This window comes from Camelus ferus, chromosome X (genome assembly GCF_009834535.1).
Source record: "Camelus ferus isolate YT-003-E chromosome X, BCGSAC_Cfer_1.0, whole genome shotgun sequence".
Lineage (NCBI taxonomy): Eukaryota > Metazoa > Chordata > Mammalia > Artiodactyla > Camelidae > Camelus > Camelus ferus.
In genome coordinates this window covers 5,171,602-5,198,022 of record NC_045732.1, presented here as the reverse complement: position 1 = coordinate 5,198,022, position 26,421 = coordinate 5,171,602, and the positions used below count along the sequence as shown (strand labels likewise).

General features: G+C 35.4%; 1 protein-coding gene across 2 annotated transcripts in view; it reads right to left on the bottom strand.

The window, feature by feature from the left end:
* Positions 1–26,421, bottom strand: part of ZC3H12B (zinc finger CCCH-type containing 12B) — a 394,029-nt gene that overhangs the window by 23,556 nt on the left and 344,052 nt on the right. The window lies entirely within an intron of this gene.

Sequence of the window (26,421 nt, the reverse complement as noted above, 5' to 3'; positions counted from 1 at the left end):
AAATAAAATCTGAAATGAAAGAGGAGATGTTACAACTGACAGCACAAAAATACAAAAGGTCATAAGAAATTACTACAAATAATTATATGCCAATAAAATGGAAACCTAAAAGAAATGGATAAATTCTTAGAAACACAATCTCCCAAGAATAAAACAGGAATAAATAAAATATATGATCAGACCAATTGCTAGTAATAAAATTAAATCAGTAGTTAAAGTCCTCCCAAAAAACAAATGTCCAAGACCAGCTGGCTTCACAGGTAAATTCCACCAAACATTTTAAAAAGAGTTACCACCTCTCCTTCTCAAAGTATTCCAAAAATTGTAGAGAAAGGAATGTTTCCAAACTCATTCTATGAGGCCAGCATTACCCTGATAAAACCAGACAAAGACAACGTAAAAAAAGAAAATTACAGGCCAACATCACTGATAAACATAAATGCAAAAATCTTCAACAAAATATTAGCACAACAAATTCAACAATGAATTAAAAGGTTCAAACACCATGAGCCAGTGGGATTTATCACAGGGATGCAAGGATTTTTCATTATCCACAAATCAATCAATGTGATATACCACATTAACAAACTGAAAAATAAAAATCATATGATCATCTCAATAGATGCAGGAAAAGCTTTTGACAAAGTTTAACATCTGTTTATGATAAAAACTCTCCAGGATGTGGGTATAGAAGGAACATAACTCAACGTAATAAAGGCCATATATACTCCTATGGCCAACATCATACTCAACTGTGAGGAAAAAGACAAGGATGCCCACTCTCACCACTTTTATTCAACATAGTATTGGAAGTTCCAGCCACAGAAATTATACAAGAAAAAGAAATAGGATGAATCCAAATTGGAAAGGAAGAAGTAAAGCTTCTTGGAGATGACATGATACTACATACAGAGAATTCTAAAGACTCCACCAAAAAGTCTGTTAGAACTAATAAATGAATTCAGTGAAGTTGCAGGATACAAAATTAATATACAGAAATATGCAGTGTTTCTATACACTAAAAACCATCTATCAGAAAGAGAAATTAACAAAATAATCCCATTTACAATTGCACCAAAAAGAATAAAATACCTAGGAATAAATTTAACCAAGGCAGTGAAAGATCTGTACTCTGAAAACTATAAGACATTGATGAAAGAAATTGAAGACAACATAGACAAATGGAAAGATATGCCTTGCTCATGGATGGGAAGAATTAATATTGTTAAAATGCCCATACTGCACAAAGCAATCTACAGACTCAGTGCAATCACTATCAACACATCAGTGGCATTTTTCACAGAACTAGAACAAATAATTCTAAAAAGTATATGGAACCACAAAAGGCCTCGAATAGCCAAAGTAATTTTGAGAAAAAAGAACAAAGCTGGAGATATCACATTCCCTGAAATAAAACTACACTACAAACCTACAGTAATTAAAACATTATGGTATTGATATAAAAAACAAACACATAGATCAATAGAACAGAATGGAGAGCCCAGAAACAAACCCATGTTTATATGGTCAATTAATTTATGACAAAAGAGACAAGAATATAAATGGGAAAAAGTCAGTCTCTTTAATAAATGTTTTTGGGAAAACTGGACAGCTACATGTAAAAGAATCAAACTAGACTAATATCTTACACAATAGACAAAAATAAATTCAAAACAGATTAAAGATGTAAATGTAAGACCTGAAACCTTAGAACTACTAGAAGAAAACACAGGCAGTATGCCTTTTGACATCAGTCTTAGCAACATTTTTTTTTTTTTTTGATCTGTCTCCTCAGGCAAGGGCAATAAAAGCAAAAATAAACAAATGAGACCACATCAGACTAAAAAATGCTTGCACTACAAAGGAAAGTGTCAACAAATGAAGGGCAATCTCCCAAATAGGAGAAGATATTTGCAAATGATATGTTTGATAAGAGCTTAATATCCAAAATATATAAAGAACTCATACAACTCAATAACAGCAACAGCAAGAACAACAACAAACTCCAAACAATGTGATTTAAAAAATGGGCATGGGATCTGAATGGACATTTCTCCAAAGAAGACATATTGATGCTCAATAGACACATGAAAAGGTACTCAATATCATTAATCATCAGGGAAATGCAAATCAAAGCCACAATATCACCTCACACCTGTCAGAATGGCTATTGCCAAAAATATAACAAATAATAGGTGTTGGTGAGAATGTGGAGAAACAGGAACCCTGATACACTGTTGGTGGGAATGTAAATTGTTGCAACCATTATGGAAAATAGCATGCAGGTCCCTCAAAAAATTAAAAACAGAACTATCATACGGTCCAGGATTTCTACTTCTGGAAGCAAGCAAAAACACTAATTTGAAAAGATATATACATCTCTATGTTCATTGCAGCATTATTTACAGTAGTCATGACATAGAAGCAACTTAAGCATCTATCAATAGATGAATGGGTAAAAAGCTGTGGTACACACACACACACACACAATGGGATATTATTCAGCTATAAAAAAGAGTGAAGTCTTGCCTTTGAGACAACATGGGTCGTCCTAGAAGGTATTATGTTTTATGAAATAAGTCAGACAGAGAAAGACATATACTAGATGTGGAATCCTAAAAACAAAACAAATAAATAAACATAACAAAACAGAAAAAGACTTACAGATACAGAGAACAAACTGGTGGTTGCCAGGGGGTTGTGTGTGGCAGGGATGAGGGGAGGGTATAACAGGTAAAGAGGTTAAGAGATACAAACTTTTATAAAATAAATGTCACAGTGATGAATATGCAGCACAAGGAATACAGTCAATAATACTGTAATAAGTTTATATGGTGACAGATGGTTACTAGACTTTTCATGCTGATCATTTTGTAGTGTATTTAAATATCAAATCACTATGTTGTAAACCTGAAAGTAACATAATAGTGCACATAAACTATACGTCAATAAAAATGATTGGACTCACCTTACATAAAAATATAGAGTCTCTAATTCTCTACTAATTCTAGACATAAAATTTTAAATGTAGGCCTTAATTCCCACACACACCTGCAGAACTGAGGGCAGAACAGCCCCCACAACAAAAGCATAGATGAAGTTAACTGCTTATCAATACAACTTTGAAAAAAAGAAACGTGGCATTTCAACAGGGCACAGAGATATACATATCCTTGAAAGAACTATTTCTTTCTTTCTGTCAGGTAACTTTTTCAGATACCACACCATATCTTTCTTGCTAATTTTGAGCTCCACTCCCGAAAAGGACAACTTCCCTAGCATTACTTTTTGCAAAATATCAGGGACTTCATCTACTGAGGAGACTGGAAAACCATGAAAATTGCTTTCAAACAACTGAAGCTGGCTATAGGGGTCACAAATAGGGACATGTGCTCCAGATAAGGAAAAAGTTTTGTGCACACTTATGAATTGTATCTGCAGCCTCTTTTATCTATTGTAATTGTATTTATTATGTTGTAAAAATGAGAAAATAAACTCAATTTGCATGAGAAACTAGAATATTTTAAAAGAATGTTAATTACAGAAGAGAATTAGGTGCAATTTTGTTTCTAAAATCCTCCTTTCAACTATGTCATCTGTCCCCGCAGGTATGAGTTCTAACCTGGCCAAAGTGTTTCCTATACTTACAGCTTCGGTTTCCTCATATGTAAAAAAAATGATATGGATAGCTCACACAGTAAGGAAAGTGCTTAGAAAAGGGAACAGAACATAGTAGGTTCTCATCAGTTGTAAAAGAGTACAACAGACACCACCAGTAGTTTTTGGTTTTTTTAAGAAGACTAACAGTGAAGAAAGGCTGTAGACCTGTGAGCACTGACAAGCTCTTCAGATAGCAGCTGTGCTCACTAATCTAAAACCACACTATCTATGTAACCAGTAATAGGGTTTTCCAGTTACACTTAAGTTCTATACATATAAATTAGAAGAAAAGTCACCAGTAGCTCTATCTAAGAATAATATGAATAACTGCATGCTTACATTAGTAGAGTCACATCTGGAAACAACACACGCATACAGAATTGACATCTCAGAACTGACATTGAGGCAGCTTCTCTAATGATTATACCACCACTTGTGACTTAAATTTTTCCCTTGATGAATTAGCCAACACATAGACACCTATTTCAGTGTCACTTCTGTCATTAATCTTTGTTATTTGAATCTTAAAGCCTATTTCCTTTATTTACTGTCTGACTTATATTTTATTCTCTCCAAAAGAATTCCTAGTACACACAGGAAATTGAAAAAAAAAATTTCCCCTGCATTTATTCAAAGCTCCAAAGTCACTTAAAAAAACTGTTTATAAGATTAAATGTATATTTTCTTGGCAAAAGAGAGGTACCCATAAAAAACAAGTTTGACTGCTCTTAGCTAGCAGGCCACAGAATGTTTTCCTCCTTCTCGAATGTCTGGTATATTGCTCTGTCCAAAACTGACATGGGTGTGATCATGTTTACCATGTTCATGTAGACACACGATAGTAAATTTAAACTCAGGAAAAATTCCACAACATTAGAAATCCTCATTGAAATGACTAGTTATTATTGTGAAAGTTTCCTACTCAATAACCTAATGTAGAAGAGAAGTAAATGACTTAACATACATAAACTTGGATTTACCTTTCAAAGACTTAAGCAAAATTTTAAGAAAAATTCTGGTTGTCTGTCCTAAAACCTATGTCATGTGTTTTTTTGTGTTTGTGTTTGTTTTGTTTTACAATGTAAACTCTTGAGCAAAGACAGCAGGAATGTTTTTCATTCAAAAGAATACTCACTGAGCACCAGACACTGTGAAGCCCCAGGGCTAGAAGGAGAAACCAGAACTGATCCTGTCCTCAAAGAACTCTCAAGCTAATTTAAAAAATTGACTAGAAGTGGCCCTAGGAAATGCTTTAACACAATTCTATAGAGAGTGATTATCTCAATTATAGTTCAAGTTGAGACAATTTTGAGAATGAAGGAGCATTTCTAATAATTATGTCAGAATAATAGGCATAAACTGGGGGTGTACCAGGTAAACCTGGATGCATGGCTGTTCCTTCACAGTTACCTGAAAATTTCCATTGATCTGCAAAAGAGGGAATGTTCGATTCTATCAGTAGGGTGTGAGATGGAGGTGGTGTTTGAAGGAATTAGGAAGAATTCAGAAAGGATATAATATTTGAAGTAACTTTCTGACTAATTAATCAACTACTTAATTAATAAACATTTATATAGTGCTGACTATGTGTGAAGAAACATTAGCTGCTGGGGTATAAAAGCAGACATGGATTCTGATCTCATGGTGCTTATAGTGGTGGTGGTGGGAATGGACAATAGACAATAATCAAATAATTATATAATTCATAATTATAAACTGTGACAAGTGATTAAGCATTAAAAAGTATAGGGAAATATGAGTTGAGCTTTAAAGGAAAGAAAATAATTTCCTGGGTGGGGAAGAGTTTTTAAAATTATAGATATGAGAAGATTAATATAACATTGTGCCTTAGTTAACACCTCACACTTCATATTACTAGTGAAAATGGCTAAAGGAAAATAGTTATTTTTGCTTAAAAAGGAAGGTGAGTTGGGGGAAGTTTAAAAGACGATGTTCTAGCTGCTACTCATGACAGGTGTTGAAAAGAGTTTTTATCTTTCATTATTATTGATTGAAAAAACTCACAAATGAATGCAGTAAAGACTGGCATACTTTGGAAACTCACATTAGTCAGAAGAAATTATAGGCTTGAATGTAATTTGTTTTAAGAAGTTTTGTCAACAGATAGCCACGTGTTATAGATACAGAGCTTGCCTATAATTTGCTTAGTAATGTAATTAAACAAATGATTGCAAACTTGCATTTGAATCTAAAAATGAAGAGAAATAAATGCAAGCAAAAGCTTTCAACAGTGACATCAAGGAATTTCCACCAAGGGGAAAAAAAGTCTTCTCCTTATCATTCAGTCTGCTCAATCTACTTTCTTTCTCCACCTCTGCCCCCATCCTTTTATTATGAAATACAATTCATTCATTTTGCATTTGCACAGAGCAATTTTTCCAATATCAATCAAAGTTTACCACAAACTCCACTTCATCTTTTCCAAAATCGGCCAAACAACACCATGCATGGAGACAGAAACATCTAGACATATCTACTGAGCCAAAACCATTGGAAGTGTTCAAAAAAGTCCAATAACCACGTAGAACAGAGCTATCAAACAGTAGCCAAGTCAAGGACAGAGTAGTAAATTCTCATCTACATGTGGCTAAGCCACTATTATTTGTGGAGCTATTAATCTTAAGGTGTGCCCTGAGAAAGCATGTTTTGAAAGAAACTTAAGGATAACTAATTAGACAACTGCTCATCCCTTTCCCACCTAGCAAATTTTCATAATAGTCATCCTCAAAGAAAACACCCATGTCAAATACAAAAATATCCACAGCAATACAAAGGATCATAGAAGACTACTATGAACAACCATATGCCAATCAAATAGACAACCTAGAAGAAGTAGACAAATTCTTAGAAAGATACAATCTCCTTAGACTGAACCAGGAATAAATACAAAATCTGAACAGACTAATTACCAATAATGAAATTGGATCATTGATTTTAAAACTCCCCCAAAACAAAAGTCCAAAACCAAATGGCTTCACAGGTGAATTCTACCAAATATTCAGAGAAGAGTTAATGTCTATTCTTCTCAAACTATCCTAAAAAATTACAGAGGAAAGAATACTTCTGAACTCATTCTTCAAGGAGAGCACCACCCTGATACCAAAACCAGACAAAGATATCTTTAAAAAGAAAATTACAAGCCAATAGCACTGATAAACATAGATGCAAAAATCCTCAAGAAAATATTAGTAAACTGAATCCAACAATACATTTGAAAGATCACACACCATGATCAAGTGGGATTTATTCCAGGGATACAAGGATTTTTCAATATCCACAAATCAATCAATGTGATACACCACATTAACAAGTTGAAGAATAAAAACCATATGATAATCTCAATAGATGCCGAAGAAGCTTTTGACAAAACTTAACATCCATTTATGATAAAAAAAAAACCTCTCCAGAAAGTAAGCATAGAGGGAACATACCTCAACATAATAAAGGCCCTATATGACAAACCCACAGCTAATGTCATACTCAACAGTGGAAAGCTAAAGGCATTTCCTCTAAGATCAGGAATAAGACAAAGATGTCTATTTTCACCACTTCTATTCAACACAGTATTGGAAGTCCTAGCCACAGCAATCATGCAATAAAAATAAGTAGAAGGAATTAAAATTGGAAAGGAAGAAGTAAAACTGTCACTGTTTGCTAATGACATGATACTATGTGAAGAAAATCCTAAAGATGCCACCAGAAAACTGCTAGAGCCTATCAATGAATTCCGTAAAGTTTCAAAATACAAAATTAATATGCAGAAATCTGTTGCATTTCCATACACTAAAAATGAACTATCAGAAAGAGAAATTAAGGAAGCAATCCCATTTACCACTGCATTTAAAAAACCCTAGGAATAAACCTACCTAAGGAGGTAACGGACCTATACTCAGAAAACTGTAATATACTGATGAAAGAAATCGAAGAATGACAGAAATAGTTGGAAAGATACACCATACTCATGGATTGGAAGAACTGATATAGTCAAAATGACCATGCTACCCAAGGCAGTCTACAGATTCAATGCAATCCCTGTCAAAATACCAATGGCATTTTTCATAGAACTGGAATAAATAATTTTAAAATTTTAACACAAAAGACCCTGAGTAGACAAAACAATCTTGAGAAAGAACTGAGCTGAAGGAATCACACTTCCTGACCTCAGCCTATATTACAAATCTACAGCAATCAAAACAGTATGGTACTGGCACAAAAATAGACACATAGATCTGGAACAGAATAGAGAGCCCAGAAAAAAACCCGCACACTTAATGGTGAATTAATCTACAACAATGGAGGCAAGAATATACAATGGAGAAAAGACAGTCTCTTCAATACTTGGCACTGAGAAAACTGGATAGCTACATGTAAAAGAATGAAACTAAAATATTCTCTAACATCATATACAAAAATAAACTCAGAATGGACTAAAGACCTAAATGTGAGACTGGAAACCATAAAACTCTTAGAAGAAAACATAGGCAGAACACCCTTTGACATAGATCGTAGCAATATTTTTTTAGATATGTCTCCTAAAGTAAAGGAAATAAAGGCAAAAATAAACAAATGGAAATGAATTCAACTTCAAAGCTTTTGTATAGCAAAGAAAACCATTGACAAAACAAAAACAAAACCTACTTGAATGGGAGAAAATATTTGCAAATTATATGACTGATAAGGGGTTAATATCCAAAATATACAAACAACCCATATAACTCAATATCATAAAAAACTGACAACCCAATTAAAAAATGGGCAGAAAAACTGAATAGACATTTTCCAAAGAAGACAAGCAGATGGCCAACAGGCACACGGAAAGATACTCAACATTGCTAATCATCAGGGAAATACAAGTCAAAACCACAATGAGATATCACCTCACATCTCTTGGAATGGCTATCATCAAAAAGAGTACAAATAACAAATGTTGGTGAGGATGTGGAAAAAAAGGGAACCCTCATACACTGTTGGTGGGAATATAAATTGGTGCAGCTACTATGGAAAGCAATATGTAGGTTTCTCAAAAAACTAAAAATAGAAATACCATATTATCCAGCAATTCCACTCCTGGAACTAATTCAAAAAGATACATGCACCCCACAATATACATAACAGCATTATTTACAATGGTCAAGACTTGGAGGTAACATAAGTGTCCATCAATGGGTGAACGAAAAAAGAAGATGTGGTATTATATACAATGGAATACTACTCAGTCATTAAAGAAGAATTAAACTTTACCATTTGCAGCAACATAGATAAACTTGGGGGGTATTATGCTAAGTGAAATAAGTCAGACAGAAAGACAAATACTGTATGATATCACTTACATGTGGAATCTAAAAAAATACAACAAACTAGTAAATATAGCAAAATTGAAGCAGACCAACATATATAGAAAACAAACTAGTGGTTACCAATGGGGAGAGGGAAGGAGGGAGGGGCAATATAAGGATATGGGATTAGGAAGTAAAAATTATTATGATAAAATAAGCTACAAGGATACAATACAATATGGGGAATATAGTCAATATTTTACAATAACTGTAAATGGAATTTAACCTTTAAAAGTTGCAAATCACTATATTGTATACTCATAACTTATATAATATTATACACCAACTATACTTCAATAAAAAATTATCTACTGTATGATACTTTTGGTGGGGTCTAGATAACTGAGAAATGGCTATAGTTCAGTTATAATAAGATGCTTAGCTCTTTTCTTGGTTTCTACCATTTGAACTGTACCACTCTTTTTAGAATTATCTTTAAAGAGAATAAATTCAAATTCTTAATGTATCAAGCCATCACGTTATACTTTAAAAGTGGCAAAGAAAATAAATTTTTTTGAAACTTTAGTAATAGTAATAAATTATGAATAGTCATTTACATTTGCATTGCATATTAAAGTTTGCCTAAGTGCTTTCACATACACACTCTCAATCAACAGGTCCATGTCATTACCTATACAACCCAGATTTGGGTTGTTATGACTTATATAGTTCACTTTTAATTCCCTGTGTCAAGTACATCAGCTAAAGAAGTTACACATACCCTAGGGAGAAACACAAATTGTAAGGTTTCTCAATGCTTGGGAGGTAAAAGTGTCTGAAACTTTTACTGATTCTCAAAATGAGAAAGTTCACATGATAGTATCTGAAAAAATCCAAAATCTGAATCTTCCCATTTTCATTTATATTAAATCAACTACATAGAGCAGTTATATCATAAAGGAGATAAAGACTCCCTTCACTGCTTCTTCAGCCTCCAACTATACCCACTTATCCATGAGCTCTTGAATGGTTTATAGATAATACCTAGCAAAGAAGAAATAAATACAAGAAACAGCATATTTTCCGTGGTTTGTAAAAATGGGATATCCCTCAAGCAATGAGAACGTGTTTGTCAGCCTGTCTGTTTTACACTACCCTCTAAAACAAAATTGGCTTTTTCTTTCATTTTAATTTTTTATCTTCAATGCATTCTCAATATCATATGTGTCACAGCAAAATTTGTAATGGCTGTAGCTAAACACAATTGAGATATTCAAATTTTAGGATTTCATTTCAAAACCCTGCATGATTACATGGCCTCAATTCTTGTCCCCCACCCCCATATCAAATGTGGAAATTTTAGATAAAATGATGAAATTCATGTGTGGAAGCTGCATCATACACTACAAGAGATGGTCTCATTAGAGTGCGCAGTGAGTGTATGTTCTCTGGCCACTAGTGATGGCCGGAGAGTTGTTACAAAAATAGTTTCTTCAGAGAACATGCTCATTTCCATGACTCATTTGTGAAGTTTCTCCTCTCTCCCTCTTTTTTTTTTTTCTTTTTTTTTGTTCTCTTCTCCCCTCTCCCCTTTTCTCTCCCTCTTCTCCATTCTCCTTTTATTTCTCTCAGTGTCATACACTCTTTTGGTCAAAAGCTATAGGGAAATGTAGCTGTGTCATATTATACTTATAATAAATTGAAAAAAAATAATGCCTGTCTTATGTCTTAAATAGCAATAAACATATCTTGAGCATCCCATTTAGTTAATAATACTGAGCTTGATCTTTCCTGATTCTCTAATTTAATTGCTTAAAAATAAGTGGAATGGAATATATCATATTTTCTTTCTTCATACTCAAATCATTAGACTAAAATAACAAAGGACTCGATAATGAGGGGTAGCCACAGTGCTGCAGCCATGAGGTCATCAGCTTAAGTTTGGTTAGCCCCAAAGATTTCCAAGAGGAAATTCAAAATGTATTTGGAGGCAAATGTGAGTAGGAGGGAAAGGGGAGTGGAATGGTCTTAGAGGTTATTAGATTCTCATACGTCATAATTCTTCTTATTTCAACTAACACACTATTTTTTTTTACTTCCTTCATCAGTTATGTATTGTTTTCTCTTCATCAGCTGCTGTGTTCTATCTCAGCAGCAGACACTTCTATGGCCACTGAACTTCATAAGAAACAGTTTTAAAAATATTTCAGAAGCCTTCAGAATATGGAATACTTAATAATGCAATATATGCTACACTAGATAATATGTCAACCATATTATAACATAGGGACTTTCTTGGCTGTTCCATAAGCATAGGGTGCTGGTGATCCTTGAATGTCCCAAGCAGTAACAGCCTCAGGTGGATGAATATAGTGAGAAGCCTTCTGCACTTGGAATTGGAGTCAGGATTTCCCTTCTACCATTTACTAGAGCTTTGTGACTTCAGGGAATCACCTCACCTATGAGTCTGTTTTCTCCCCTGGAAAATTGGGATATTTTTATCTTTCTGCTGAGAGGGCCAATGTGAGGATCAAAAAAGAAAATGGATATTGAAAATGTGTTACAAACTATAAAATTTTATAAATGTAAGGTATTGTTATTGTTACTGTTGTTTACAACAGATAGAGGTATGGACCACTTAATAATAAGCAGCAACAACTGTAGTAGAATGAGAGCCAGGAGACTTATGTTCTAGTCTCAACTCTACCATGACTAATTGTGTGATCCTGGGCAAATTAAATTACCACTCTGAGCCATAGTTTTCTCACCTGTAAAGTGAGGATGTTGATAGTACCTATTTTATAGGTTTTGTAATAATTACATGAAAAACAGATATAAAAGCTGTTTATAAACTGTAAAATTCTATACTAGCTGTCCACTGACCTATTTTCATATCTCCATACTTGGTAGGTTGCTTCACAATCAACAATACTGAAACATAATGTCAAAGTAGTGTTTTTCTTGGGCTTACATTCCTCTCTTATTCAGACATTGCTAATAGGAGGCTTTCTAAAATCTACCCTTCTACATTATAAAGTCACTGTTCCAATTTGGATCTTTGAAGCAAGGTAGTTCAATTCTCTCTCTCTCTCTCTCTCTCTCTCTCTCACACACACACACACATACACACAAACACAATTTCTCTGCATGCTGTGTGCCCAGCATGACTCCAGGTGCTGAGGGTTCTAAAACGAATATGGCACAGTCCCTATAAGATGTTCACATTCTAGTAGGTGATACAAAAATGTAAACAAATAGTCACAGAATAATATACTCTCATAAGGTTGTTTGTAAGTGCTAAGGGAATACCAAGGAGGGAATAAGTAATTCTGCTATCTGAGGCAAGGGAAGTGAAATTTGAGCTGGCTTTGAGGGGTCATTAGGGAAAGGGTAAGGAAATTTTGGAAGATACGCTGGGCAGATGGAGTAGTGTTGAAAGGGTATGAAGGTGCAAAAGACCATGGTGGAGGTCCAGTGTGTAATGCTCTCCATACTCAGGATTCTCTCCCTTCTACTTTTATCACTTCACTCCCTCTCATTTGTTACAAGTCTGTCTCACTATCCCACTAGACTATGAGCTCCACTAAAGGCAAGATCCATTCTCATTCATGTTTGTAGTTCCACTTCTTCCAAACCCAACACTTTGCATATCGTTATGTACATGGTAAGTTTTTAATAAATGTTTTATTAAATGTTTCCTTTTTTTACTGTTGCAGCCTCTGACATACTTACAGAATCCTGCAGCAAAGTTAAGCTGATTAAAATTATAAAAAGCATTTGACTTTATGTCAGTTACATAATAGCCCTGACTTTTACCTAAATGATGGTGAGTTGAGTTAAAGTGATTTTTTTGGAAGTCACTTATCATCTAGGGGAAATTTACTCAAAAATTTTGTCTATAATTGACTTTATGTTTCGGTGAACATTAATACCAATTATTTGAAAATCACTTTTTTCACAATAGAGATTAAAAATAGTGAAAATAATGCACAGCAATAACTCTACAAATGTGTAAAAGTTCATATAATTACCTTTATGCCATGAGATATTTGATAGTTACATAACTTTAAATATTAGTTATGGGTGATGTCAACAGGAATGGGAGAGAAAGGAACTCCCAAAGCTGCTTGTCAATAAAAGCAATGAGAACAAAAGCAAAAATTGTTAAAGTCAACTTTTGCAGAATTCTGGAAATTAACCAAAGGCTTGCAATAATCCAAAGAGTGTTTATTCTAAACCAAAACCAAAACCAAAACCAAAACCAAAACCAAAACCCAATAATAAAAAATAACTAGCTGAACCATGGTAAGAACAGAAAATATGCCATTTTAATTTGTCCTATTTCCATCTCCTGTCCCCAGATCCATTGTGGCTTTAAAACCAACAGCCTCACAATAATAGTAGTCATGAGAACCAGCCACCTATAAGCCAATACAAGGATCAGAATGAGTTTAGATCTCCTCCAAAGTACCATCCATTTAGAATCATCATTATCTGATCTGTCTGGTACTTCTTTGGAAAACTTGATTTATATGGCTTGTGTTTTTCTGGTCTGATTTAGAGCTTGGCCATGGTGGAAAGATTTTTCTCCAGGGATATTTATCAAAAATAGAGGCTATCGTCAAGGGAATAGGAATGGCTCAGTGGTAGAGTGCTAAGCATGAGGTCCTGGGTTCAATCCCCAGTACCTCCATTAAAAATAAATAAACAAACACACATTGTTTAAAAAATAATTAGAGGCTATTATCTAATATTGCAGCAGCTGTCTTCAGTTGTATTAACATTTGGGGCAAACAAGAAATTGACCAAAAAAGTTAAAAGTAAAAATTGGAAACTAGATGTCCATAAGGGACATTGAAAAGCTCCCACATATTCCTGGGGATCTAGAAGGACACCTGCATGTGCAGGGCTGTGCATGTGCTCAGGAAGGACTTGAAAAATCCCTATATCTCACCTCTGGCTGACCTTAAGGCCCTGTGCAACAGGAAGTGAAGGCTAAGGCAAAGTTATCTTATGTCTCCTAGAGTATTGAAAGTGTGTTCCAACATGCACTTAAAGTCCCTCGGCAAAGGGAAGAAAATGCATTTGTTCAAGGCATTTAAGAAAATCTCTGTTGAACTGTGAGCTAAGCTATTTCAATCAGAGACCTCAGTGATCACATACAACAAAGAATATTGACTTTACAGAATTACTTCAAAAGTCACTAAAAACAACTACAATAACAAACCCTGGGGAGAGGAGGAAATCTAACTTCCTGAGTTGCAACATTATATTATTTAAAATGTCAAGTTTTCAAAATTGAATTATGAGACATGCAAAAAAACAAGAAAGCATGGTCCAAGTGATGTTAGCAAGATGGTGACAGGAAGTCTCCTGCTTGTATCTCCCCTCAACAAAAATACTTTGACAGCCATTCATGAACAAAAGTGCCTTTGTGGGAGCTTTGGGATTCAGAAAAAAGATTGTGAAAACTCAGTGGAGCTCAAGACTGATAAGAGCTTTTTTTGAGAAGGCAGCTCTGTACCCAAGCTAAGCTATCAATCTTAGCTATAGCTACAGACCTGGAAAAAGCTCTGTCCCCCTATGGACTTCACTATAGCCATGTTTGGCTTTGGTCCTGCCACCAGTACCATACACCAAGGGAACTAGGAAGAGTCACATTTGCCCATGCCTCAAGCAACAGGCCTGCAGAACATAGTCCTGGTTGTGGATCCCAAAGCGGCCCATGACTTGGTGTTAGCCCCTTCATGGTCTGGGAGCCCTTGGAGGCAAGCCCACTGAACTGGGTCCAGGTGTGGATTCTGAATCAGACCTGTAATTGGGCTCCAGGTCTTCCCAACAGCAGTCTGGGAGCAGTTCTCCCAGAAACCCATGGGTAGATGTCCATTTGTTCCTCCAAAGATTCTAAAATGGCCATAAAACTTTATTCCAGCCCCTTCCAGCTCCATTCTGAGAGCAATCCTGCCATCTCAGGGGCTTGTCAGGAGACATACATGTCTGCTCCCCTAGAGATGCTGAAACAGTCTTGTAACTCAGCTGCGGCCCCTCCAAGACATGGTCAGAGAGCACTCCTGTCTGCCCAGAATCTTGCTGAAAGATATAGTCATTGGTGCCTTTGGAGGCAGGAAAGGCAACTTTGGTCTGACAGGAGGTGCTAAAACAACCTTATGACTAAGATCCAGCCACTCCCAGCCACAGTCTTAGCAGTCTTGCTGGCCCAGGGAAACACTGGGAGACATACTTCTTAGTACCCCTGGAGGCAACCCTAACAATCCTGGTCCAACAGTAGATCCTGGAACAATCCTCTGATTTAGCTACAGCCCTATCCAAGCTGCAGTTCATGAGCAGTCCTGCCTTCCCAGAGACCCAACACCTGTACATGTACCCAGAGGGAAGTCCATAGACCACAGTCCAACTGTAGATTCTGAAAGGGTGGTATAACTCAGCTCCAGTCCCTTCCAAATTAGTCAGGGAGCAATCCTGCCTGCCAAAGGACTTTGTGGGATCCACACCCATCTGTGCCTCTGGAGCCAGGTCTGCAGAGCTTAGTCTTGACTGTAGACCCTGATGTGACTCTGGGTCTTGATTTCAGCCCCTATCAGCCAGAGCCCAGAGACAGTCTTGCCTGCCAAGGGATCCCCCAATGACCTGGCAGGAGCCAAACCTGTACATGCACAGTAACAGGCACACTGTCTGCAGACCCAGCATGGATCCTAAAATGGACACTTGTCCCAGTGTCATCCTTACTGAACAATGTCCTGGAGGCAGCTCCATATACCTAAGTGCCCAGCTGAGCCTCTGGTAACAGGCCCACCAACTGGGGACCCCACCTCAGACTCATCAGTAGCCACATGACTTATCTCCAGCCTACCTTGACTGCAATTCTGGAGGCAATTCCATCAACCCGAGGAACCAACAGGAAAATGTCCTTACTTGCTAAAACCATTTTGTAAAAACCAGGAGAGGTGTATGCTTCTTCAAATGCACACATAAATTCAAGTCTATATGGATGACAAAGAACCAGGCAAATATGACACTACCAAAAGAAACAAATAAATCTCTAATAACTGACCCCAAATAAATGGAATCCATAAATTGTGTGACAGAGATATCAAAATAATCTTCTTAAAGAAACTCAGTAAAATGCAAGACAACACAGGCAACTAAATGAAATGAGGGAAAACAATGCATAGACAAAAAGAGAAGTTCAATAAAGAAATAGAAACCATTATACAGAGCTAAACAGAAACCTTGGAGCTGAAGAATACAATGACAGAGTTGAAAAATTCAACAGAAAGTTTCAACCAAAGACTAAATCACACAGACAAAAGAATCAGCAAACTCAAAGACAGGTCATTTCAAATTACCCAGTTAAAGAACAAAAAGAATGAAAAAGAGTGAAGAGAACCTACTTGATTTATGGGATACCACCAAGCAGACTAACATTTACAGCATGTGAGTCCCAGGACAAACAAGAAAAGTGCAGAGAGCTTATTTAAAGACATAATAGCTGAAAATTTCCCAAGTTTTGAGATAGAGATATGGACCCTCAGGTACATGACGCTCAAAGAACCTCAAGTAAGATCAAACCAAAGATTACCCTGATACACGTTATATTAAATTGTTAAAAGACAAAGGCAAAGAGAGAATTTTGAAAGCAGAAAAAGAAGAATGAATCATAATATATAATGGAGCCCCCATAAAGTTATGAGGAGATTTCTAGCAGAAAACTTGCAAGCCAGGAGGAAATAGGATGATATATTCAAAGTGATTAGAGACAAAACAAAACAAAACACTGCCAGCCCAGAATGTGATACTTAGCAAAACTATCCTTCAGAAATGAAGAAGAGATAAAGACTTCCCCAGACAAACAAAAGCTGAAGGAGTTCGTCACCAGTAGATCTGTCTTACAAGAAATACAATAAGAGTTCCTCAAGTTGAAATGAAAGGACACTAAGTAACAACATGAAAACATATGAAAAGATAAAACTCACCAGAAAAAGTAAATATATGATCAAATTCAGAATATTCTAATACATTAATGGTGGTGCATAAATCACTTTTTACCTCTAAATACAAGTTAAAATAGTATTAAAATAACTATAGTTACACTAATTTGTTAATGGATGCACAATATAAAAAGATATAAAGATGTCATTAACATAAAATGTGGAGGGAAGAGAAGTAAAAGTGTATAGTTTTTATACGTGGTTGAAGTTGTTATCAGCTTAAAATTGACTGTTGGAACCATAAGATGATTTATGTAAGACTTATGGTAACCACAAAGGAAAATCACTAGTAGATACAAAAAAAAGATAAAGGAATCAAAGCATACCACTACAAAAAAATAAATCACAATGGAAGACAGCAAGAGTGGACGAAAGGAAAAAAAAAATAAAAGACCTACAAAACAATCAGGAAATAATGAGCAAAATGGTGATAGTAATTTCTTATCTATCAATAATTACTTTATTTATTTTGTTATATTTACATCAGTTTATTTCATGTACTAAGATATAGCAGAGTACTTATATTGCTACTTTGATGTAAAGGAATATGATTCCAACTTCTGTTTTGAAGTTCTAAATTTTTTTTTAAAAATTGAAGTGTAATTGATTAACAATGTTGTATTAATTTCAGGTGTACAACAAAATGATTCATATATAGATATAGATATAGATATAGATATTTCAGATACTTTTCCATTATAGGTTATTACAAGATATTGAATATAGTTCCATGTGCTATATGGTAGGTTCTTGTTATTTATTTTATATCTAGTAGTGTGTATATGTTAATCCCAAACTTCTAATTTATCCCTTTCCTCCTTTCCCCTTTGGTAACCATAGTTTGTTTTCTATGTCTGTGAGTCTATTTCTGGTTTGTAGATAAGTTCATTTGTATCAATTTTTTTTTATTCCACACATAAGTGATATCGTATGATATTTATCTTTTCCTGACTTATTTCACTTAATATGATAATTTCTAAGTCCATCCATGTTGCTGCAAATGACATTATTTCATTCTTTTTTATGGCTGAGTAATATTCCATTATATATATGTGTGTACACACACACACACACCACATCTTTATCCATTCATCTGTTGATAGACATTTAGGTTGCTTCCATGTCTTGGTTATTGTAAATAGTGCTGCTATGAATGTTGGGGTGGATGTACCTTTTCAAATCAGAGTTTTCTCTGGATATATGTCCAGGAGTGGGATTGCTGGATCATATGGTAACTCTATTTTTAGTTTTTTTCAAGAACTATGAAGACATAGTGCTGTACCAATTTACATTCCTCCAACCCAACAGTGTAACAGTGCTCCTTTTTCTTCACACTCTCTCCAGCTTTTATTATTTGTAGAATTTTTAATGATGGCCATTCTGACTAGAGTGAGGTGAAACATCACTGTAGTCTTGATTTGCATTTTCTCTAATAATTAGTGATATTGAGCATCTTCTCATGTGCCTGTTTGCCACCTGCATGTCTTCTTTGGAGAAATGTCTACAGGTCTTCTGTCCACTTTTTTGATTAGGCTGTTTGTTTGTTTGTTTACATTAAGCTGTTTGCACTGTGTGTATATTTTATAAATTAATTATTTGTCACATCATTTGCAAATATTTTCTCCCATTCTGTAGGTTGTCTTTTCATTTTGCTTATGGTTTCTTTTGCTGTGCAAGGGTGTTTAAGTTTAATTAGGTCCAATTTGTTTATTTTTGTTTTTATTTCCATTACTCTAGGAGATGGATTCAAAAAAATATTGCTGCAATTTATGTCAAGGAGTGTTCTGCCTATGATTTCCTCTAAGAGTTATAGAATATCCAGTCTTTATTAATAATTACTTTAAATGTAAATAGATCAAATTCTCAAATCAAAAGAAATAATGTGGTTGAAAAGATATAAAGATGAAATCCACCAATATGCTGCTTATTTAAGGACATACATAAACTGAAAGTGAATGGATAAAAAAATATATTCCATACAAATTGTAATGAGTAGGAGTGGCTAAGTAGAGATTTTCAGTCAAAATCAGTTACAAGAGACAAAGAAGATCACTATATAGTGAAGGAGGGGTCAGCATATCAAGAGAATATAACTATTTGAAATATATATGTACCTAAAATTGGAGCACTTAAATATTTTAAAAATATAAACAGAATTGAAGGAATAAATAGATATCAATACAATAATATTAGGGATTTCAATACTGTACTTTCAATACTGGATAGCTTATACACAAAAAAATCAATAAGGAAACAGTGAATTTGAATAACACTACAGAGCAAATGCACCTAACAGATATATACATAACATTCCATCTAAAAGAAGCAGAATATTCATTCTTTTCAAGACATTCTTAAGGATAGATCATATGTTGGGTCACAAGGCAAGTCTTAAAAAATTTAAGAAGATTGAACAAATCAAGTATAGTTTGACCACAATGGTATGAAACAAGAAATGGATAACAGGAGACCAATTGGAAAAATCACAAACATGTGTCAATTAGACAACACACTCCCACACTCCCAACACACTTTCAAAGAAGAAATCAAAATCAAAAGGGAAATTACAAAGTACCTGAGACAAACACAAATGGAAGCACAACATACCAAGACTTATAAGATACAGCAAAAGCAATACTAAGAGAAAACTTATACAGATAAAGAAAAAAAGAAAAATCTCAAATAAATAAGCAAACTTCATATCTCAACAAACTAGGAAAAAAGAAAAAACAGGTCAATGTTAGCAGAAACAGGGAAATTATAAAGATAAGAACAGAAGTAAATGAGAGATTATTAGAAAGGCAATGGGAAAATCAGTAAAATTAACAATTTTTTAAAAAGATAATTTGAAAAACCTTCAGATAGACTAACCAGGAAAAAAAAGACAGTACTCAAATAAAGAAAAATTATAAATGAGAGATAAGACATTAGAACTAATACACAGAAATATAAAGGGTCATTACTGCTATGAGTAATAATTACATACAAAAATTTGGCTGTATATAAGAAATGGATACATTCTTAGAAACATACAACTTATCAAGACTAATAATGAAGAAATATAAAATCTGAACTGACCAATAATAAGTAAGGAGATTAAAGCAGTAATAAAAAAAACTGCCAACAAAGAAAAACCTAGGACAAGATGGTTCCTCTGGTGAATTCTATCAAATATTTAAAGAGCACTTGTTACCAATCCTCAAACTTACCAAAACTTGAAAAGAAAAGAACACTTCTAAACTCATTTTATGATGGCAGCATTACCCTAATACCAAAGCCATACAAGGACACTGCAAGAAAAGAAAATTGCAGGCCAATATTACTGATGAACATAGATGCAAAAATTCTAAAAAACAAAGCAAACCTAGAAAACTGAATCCAAAATCACATTAAAAGGATCATACACCATAATCAACTGGGATTTATTCCTGGATTCAATGATGGCTTGACATATGCAAGTCAACAATGTGCTATGACACCACATTGACAGAATAAATGATAAAAATCATATGATCATCTCAATAGATGTAGAGAAGGCATACATCTTTTCATGATAAAAATAAATCAGGTATGGAATAAATGTATCTCAGCATACTAAAGATCATATATGATAAGTTTACAGTTAATATCATACTCAGTGGTGAAAAATTGAAAGCTCTTCTTCCAGGATCAGGAACAACAACAAGAGTGTCCACTCTCACAACTTCTATTCAACATAGAAGTCCTAGCCAGAACAATTAAGCAAGAAACATCCAAGTCAGAAAGGAAGAAGTACAATTATCTCTCTTTGTTGATGACATGATCATATATGTAGAAAAGCTGAAAGATTTCACAAAAACCCTGTTAGAACTAACAAAAAATTAAATAAAGTTGCAAGATACAAAATCATCATACAAAAATCAGTTGCATTTATATATAACAATGAAACATAGATGAAAAAGAAATAAAGTAATCAATCCTATTTATAATAGCATCCAAAACAATAAATTACATAGGTACAAATTTAACCAAGGAGGTGAAACATCTGAAAACTATAGTTTTCATATACATTGATGAAAGACATTGAAGAAGAGACAGATAAAAGCTATCCCATGTTCTTATATTGGAATAATTAACATTATGAAGCTACCCATACTACTCAAAGTGATCCACAGATTCAGCGGAATCCCTATCAAAATTCCAATGGATTTTTTTCACAGAAATAGGAAAAACAATTCCCAAATTTGCATGGAACTACAAAAGACCCTGAACAGCCGAAGCAACATTGAGAAAGAACAAAAGCAGGAGACATCATACTTTCTGTTTCCAAACTATATTACAATGATACTGTATTCAAAACAGCATGGTACTGTCATAAAAATAGACAAATAGACCAGTGGATCAGAATAGACAGCCCAGAAATAAATCCATGCATATGTAGTCAACTGACTTCTGACAAGGGTGCCAAGAATACACAGTGGGTAAAGGGTTGTATCTTAAATAAATAGTTTTGGGAAAACTGTACATCCACTTGCACAAAGAATGAAACTGAACCCTTACCTTACATCATATACAAAAATCAACTCAAAATAGATTAAAGACATAAACATAACACCTAAAATCTTCAAATCCCTAGAAGAAAACATAAGAAAAAGCTCACTGACATTGGTCTTGGCAATGACTTTTTGGCTATGACACTAAAAGCACATGCAACAAAATCTAAAATAAATAAATAGTATTACATCAAAATAAAAATCTTCTGTACAGCAAAGGATGGAACTAATGGAATGAAAAGGCAATTTACAGATTAGGAGAAAATATTAGCAAGTCAGAAATCTGGTAAGGGATTAATTTCCAAAATATATTAGGAAGTCATATAACTCAATAGCAAAAGAAACAATTAATTAATTTAAAAGAAAAAAAGAAATAATTCAATTATAAAATGGGCAAAGAACTTGAATAGTCATTTTTCTAAAGAAGGCATACAAATGGCCAACAAGTAGATGGTAAGATGCTCACCATCATTAGTGATCAGGAAAATGCAAATCAAAACCACAATGAGAGATCATCTCACATCTATTAGGATATCATCTATCAAAAAGACAAGAGATAACAAATGTTGGTGAGGTTATAAAAAAAGGAAACCCTTGTACACTGCTGAAGGTAATGTACAATGGTAAAGTCATTATAGAGAAGAGTATGGAGACTCTTCAAAAAATGAAATATAGGGCAACCATACAATCCAGCATCCCACTACTGTGTATATATACACAAAGGAAATAAAATCACCATCTTGAAAACACATCTGCACCCCCATGTTCATTGCAGCACTATTCACAACAACCAAGATATGGAAACAGCCTATGCATACATCAACAGGTTAATATATAAAGAAAATTTGGTATGTAGACACAATGGAATATTATTCAGCTATAAAAGAAGGAAATCCTGCTATTTGTGATAACATGAGTGAATATGGAAGACATTATTGTAAGTCAAATAAACCAAAGACAAATATCATGTAATCTCATTTATATGTGAAATCTAAAGAAGTTAAATTCATAGAACCAGAGAGTAGAATGCTAGTTACCAGGCATAGAAGGGAAAATAGGGAGGTGTTAGTCAAAGAGTACAGAGCTTCATTGATAAGATGAATAAGTTCTGGGAACCTAATGTACAGTATGCTGACTATAGCTAATACTACTGTATTGTATACTTGAAATTTGCTGAGAGAGTACATCTTAAATGTTCTCACCACACAAAAAAAGGGGGGAAAAGTACTATGTGAGGTGATGGATATCTGAATTAACTTAATTTTGGTAATTACTTCACAATGTATACATACAACAAACCATCATTTTGTACATCTTAAATATATAAAATTAAAAATTTTCTGTTACACCTCAATAGGGCAGGAGGGAAAAAGGAAGTATGGCTCATGCACAGGAAAAAAAACAGTCAATAGAAACTATCCCTGAGCAAGTCCAGATGTCAGGCTTACTAGACAAAGCTTTTAAATCACCTATTTTAAATATATTCAAAGGACTACAAACAAAACGCTTCTAAAGAACAAAAGAAAAGTATGAGAACAATGTCTTACCAAATATAGAATATTAGTAAAAATATAGACATTATAAAAAATAACCAAATGGAAATTCTGAGTTGAAAAGGACAATAACTGAAATGGAAAAGGCATTAGTGGTACTCAACAGTAGATTTCAACTGGCAGACTAAAGAAACTGAATTTGATGATATATCAATTAAGATTATCTAGTAAGAGGAGCAAAAAGGAAAAGAATAAAGAAAAATGAACAGAGTTTAAGAGAACTATGGCACACCATCAATTACAGCAAAATACACATAATGGGAGCATCAGAAGGAGAGGAGAAATAGAAAGAAACAGAAATAATAATCTGGAGAATGACCTACAACTGCAAAATTTGATGAAAAACTTTAATCAACACATTAAGCAGATCAATGAGCTCCCAGTTGGATAAAAAGACCCACAAACAGACACAGCATAAAAAAAATGTCGAAAGTCAGAGACAGAAACGAGGCCAAGATGGCAGAGTAGTAGGACGCTCGTGGCTCACCCTCTCCCACAGATGCACCAAGACTCATATCCATGGACCCACTCAGCCAGCCAGAGCACTTGTGGAACTCCGACAGAACATCGTCTTTTTCAAAAGACAAATACGCCAAAAATATGGTAGGAGAAAGGAAAAAAAAAGACAAACAGGCAAAACAGTGTGGGACGGGTCCCTTGGGGAGGGAGCGGCAAAGTAGGACTGGCGCCCATTCGCTGGGTCTCCCCCTTCCAACAGAGAGGCCAGCGGGACAAAGGGGGAGCCTCCGAGGCTCGAATCTGTATGGAGCAGCCCTTGACCTACAGAACTAAGTTAAACGTGCACAGAGGGTCCCTGCAACACCAAGCCTGAGACCTGAGCCAGGAGCTGGGGGCTGGGACAGGCTGCCCAAGCTGGGCTGAGGATGGGGACGGCTGGACTGAGGCAGCCCCAGGGGAATGCAGGGTGCTGCGCAACATGGTTGAGGGAGTGCACAGGGCAGAACAACCTGGGCCCTCCATAAAACAGCACGGCTGATGTGCCTTGGAGGAAAGGGAGCATACCTCCATCTCTGAAAACCCACAGAACGTTTTCGGCGAGGAGAGGTGGGGCTCAGGTGCGGCCGCCATATCCTCCAGCGCTTGGCACCCAGATGGAGGCAGGCAAAACCTGAATCCGCGCCTAGGGGCTCGGCAGCCTCAAAGGCCAGACAGTGACTTGTTTGTAGCCCCAGTCAGAAAGGATCCTTCTGCCCTGGTGCCTCACAAAGTTCGTGCCACCAGGACAAACAAGGAGCTGAGTTTGGACATGGAGTGGGGAAGGAGGGGAGCTGTTCCACGGTCTTCCCGGGGCCCGCCTGTGGAGCGCCGACCTAGGGCAGAGCACGCGGCAGAGCAGTGGAGTGACCGGCGCCAGGGGACAGCGGGTGGCTCCGGCAGGAATGCTATGCTGGGAGGGGACGCAATCTACTTTCTGAAAGGCACTGGGAGTAGTACAAATGAGGGCACCAAACAAGGGTCTCTGGAAACAGCAAGCTGAGTTCATGAAACAGGGCGAAGACAGAAAGACTTCTCATTAAGAGCACACAGTCTCAGCACAACCACTCAAAACCTATGGGACACAGCAAAGGCAGTGCTAAGAGGGAAGTTTATAGCGATACAGGCCTTCCTCAAAAAAGAAGAACAATCTCAAATAAACAATTTAACCCACCACCTGAATGAATTAGAAAAAGAAGAACAAAAAGCCCCAAAAAGCAGCAGAAGGAAGGAAATAATAAAGATCAGAGAGGAATTAAATGCAATAGAGATTAACAAGACCATAGAAAAAATCAACCAAACCAAAAGCTGGTTTTTTGAAAAAGTAAATAAAATCGACAAACCTCTGGCCAAAATCACAAAGAAGAAAATGAGAGAGCACAAATTAGCAAAATAAGAAAGGAAAATGGAGAAATTACAACAAACAAAATAGAAATACAGAATATCATATGAGAATATTATGAAAAACTATATGGAACCAAACTGGATAACCTAGAGGAGATGGACAAGTTTCTGGAAACATACTGTCCACCAAGACTGAATCAAGAAGAATCTGAACACTTGAACAATCCGATCACTAGAAAGGAAATAGAAATAGCAATTAAAAACCTCCCTACAAATAAAAGTCCAGGACCGACGGCTTCACCGGGGAATTCTACCAAACATACAACTAAGAACACATACCAGTCCTTCTCAAACTCTTCCAGACGATTGAAAAGGAGGGAATACTCCCAAACTCATTCTATGAAGCCACCATCACCCTGATACCAAAACCAGGCAAAGACACTACCAAAAAAGAGAATTATAGGCCAATATCACTGATGAACATAGACGCCAAAATCCTCACCAAAATTTTAGCAAATAGAATCCAACAACACATAAAAAAGATTATACATCATGACCAAGTGGGGTTCATCCCAGGGACACAAGGCTGGTTCAACATACGCAAATCAAACAATGTAATACATCACATCAACAAGAGAAAGGACAAAAACCACATGATCATCTCAATCGATGCAGAAAAAGCATTTGATAAAATTCAACACCCATTTATGATAAAAACTCTTGCCAAAGTGGGTATAGAGGGAACATATCTCAACATAATAAAAGCTATATATGACAAACCTACAGCCAGCAGAGTACTCAACGGTGAAAAACTCAAAAGATTCCCACTAAAATCTGGGACAAGACAAGGATGCCCACTATCACCACTCCTATTCAACATAGTCCTGGAAGTCCTAGCCACAGCACTCAGGCAAGAGAAAGAAATAAAAGGGATCCAAATTGGAAAAGAAGAGGTAAAAGTGTCATTATATGCTGATGACATGTTACTATATATAGAAAACCCTAAAAGGTCCACACAAAAGCTACTAGAGCTGATTGAAGAATTCAGCAAGGTAGCAGGTTACAAAATTAATGTTCAAAAATCAGTTGCATTTCTTTACACTAACGATAAATCAACAGAAGAAGAAAGTAAAGAAACAATCCCCTTTAAAATAGCACCCAAAGTAATAAAATATCTGGGAATAAATCTAACCAAGGAGGTGAAAGAATTATACACAGAAAACTATAAACCATTGATGAAGGAAATTAAAGAAGACTTTAAAAAATGGAAAGATATTCCATGCTCTTGGATTGGAAGAATCAATATTGTTAAAATGGTCATACTGCCCAAGGCAATCTACAGATTTAATGCAATCCCTATTCAGTTACCCAGGACATATTTCACAGAAGTAGAACAAATCATAATAAAATTTATATGGAACAATCAAAGACCTAGAATTGCCAAAGAATTACTGAAGAGAAAGAAAGAGGCTGGAAGAATAACTCTCCCAGACTTTAGACAATACTATAGAGATACAGTCATCAAGACAGC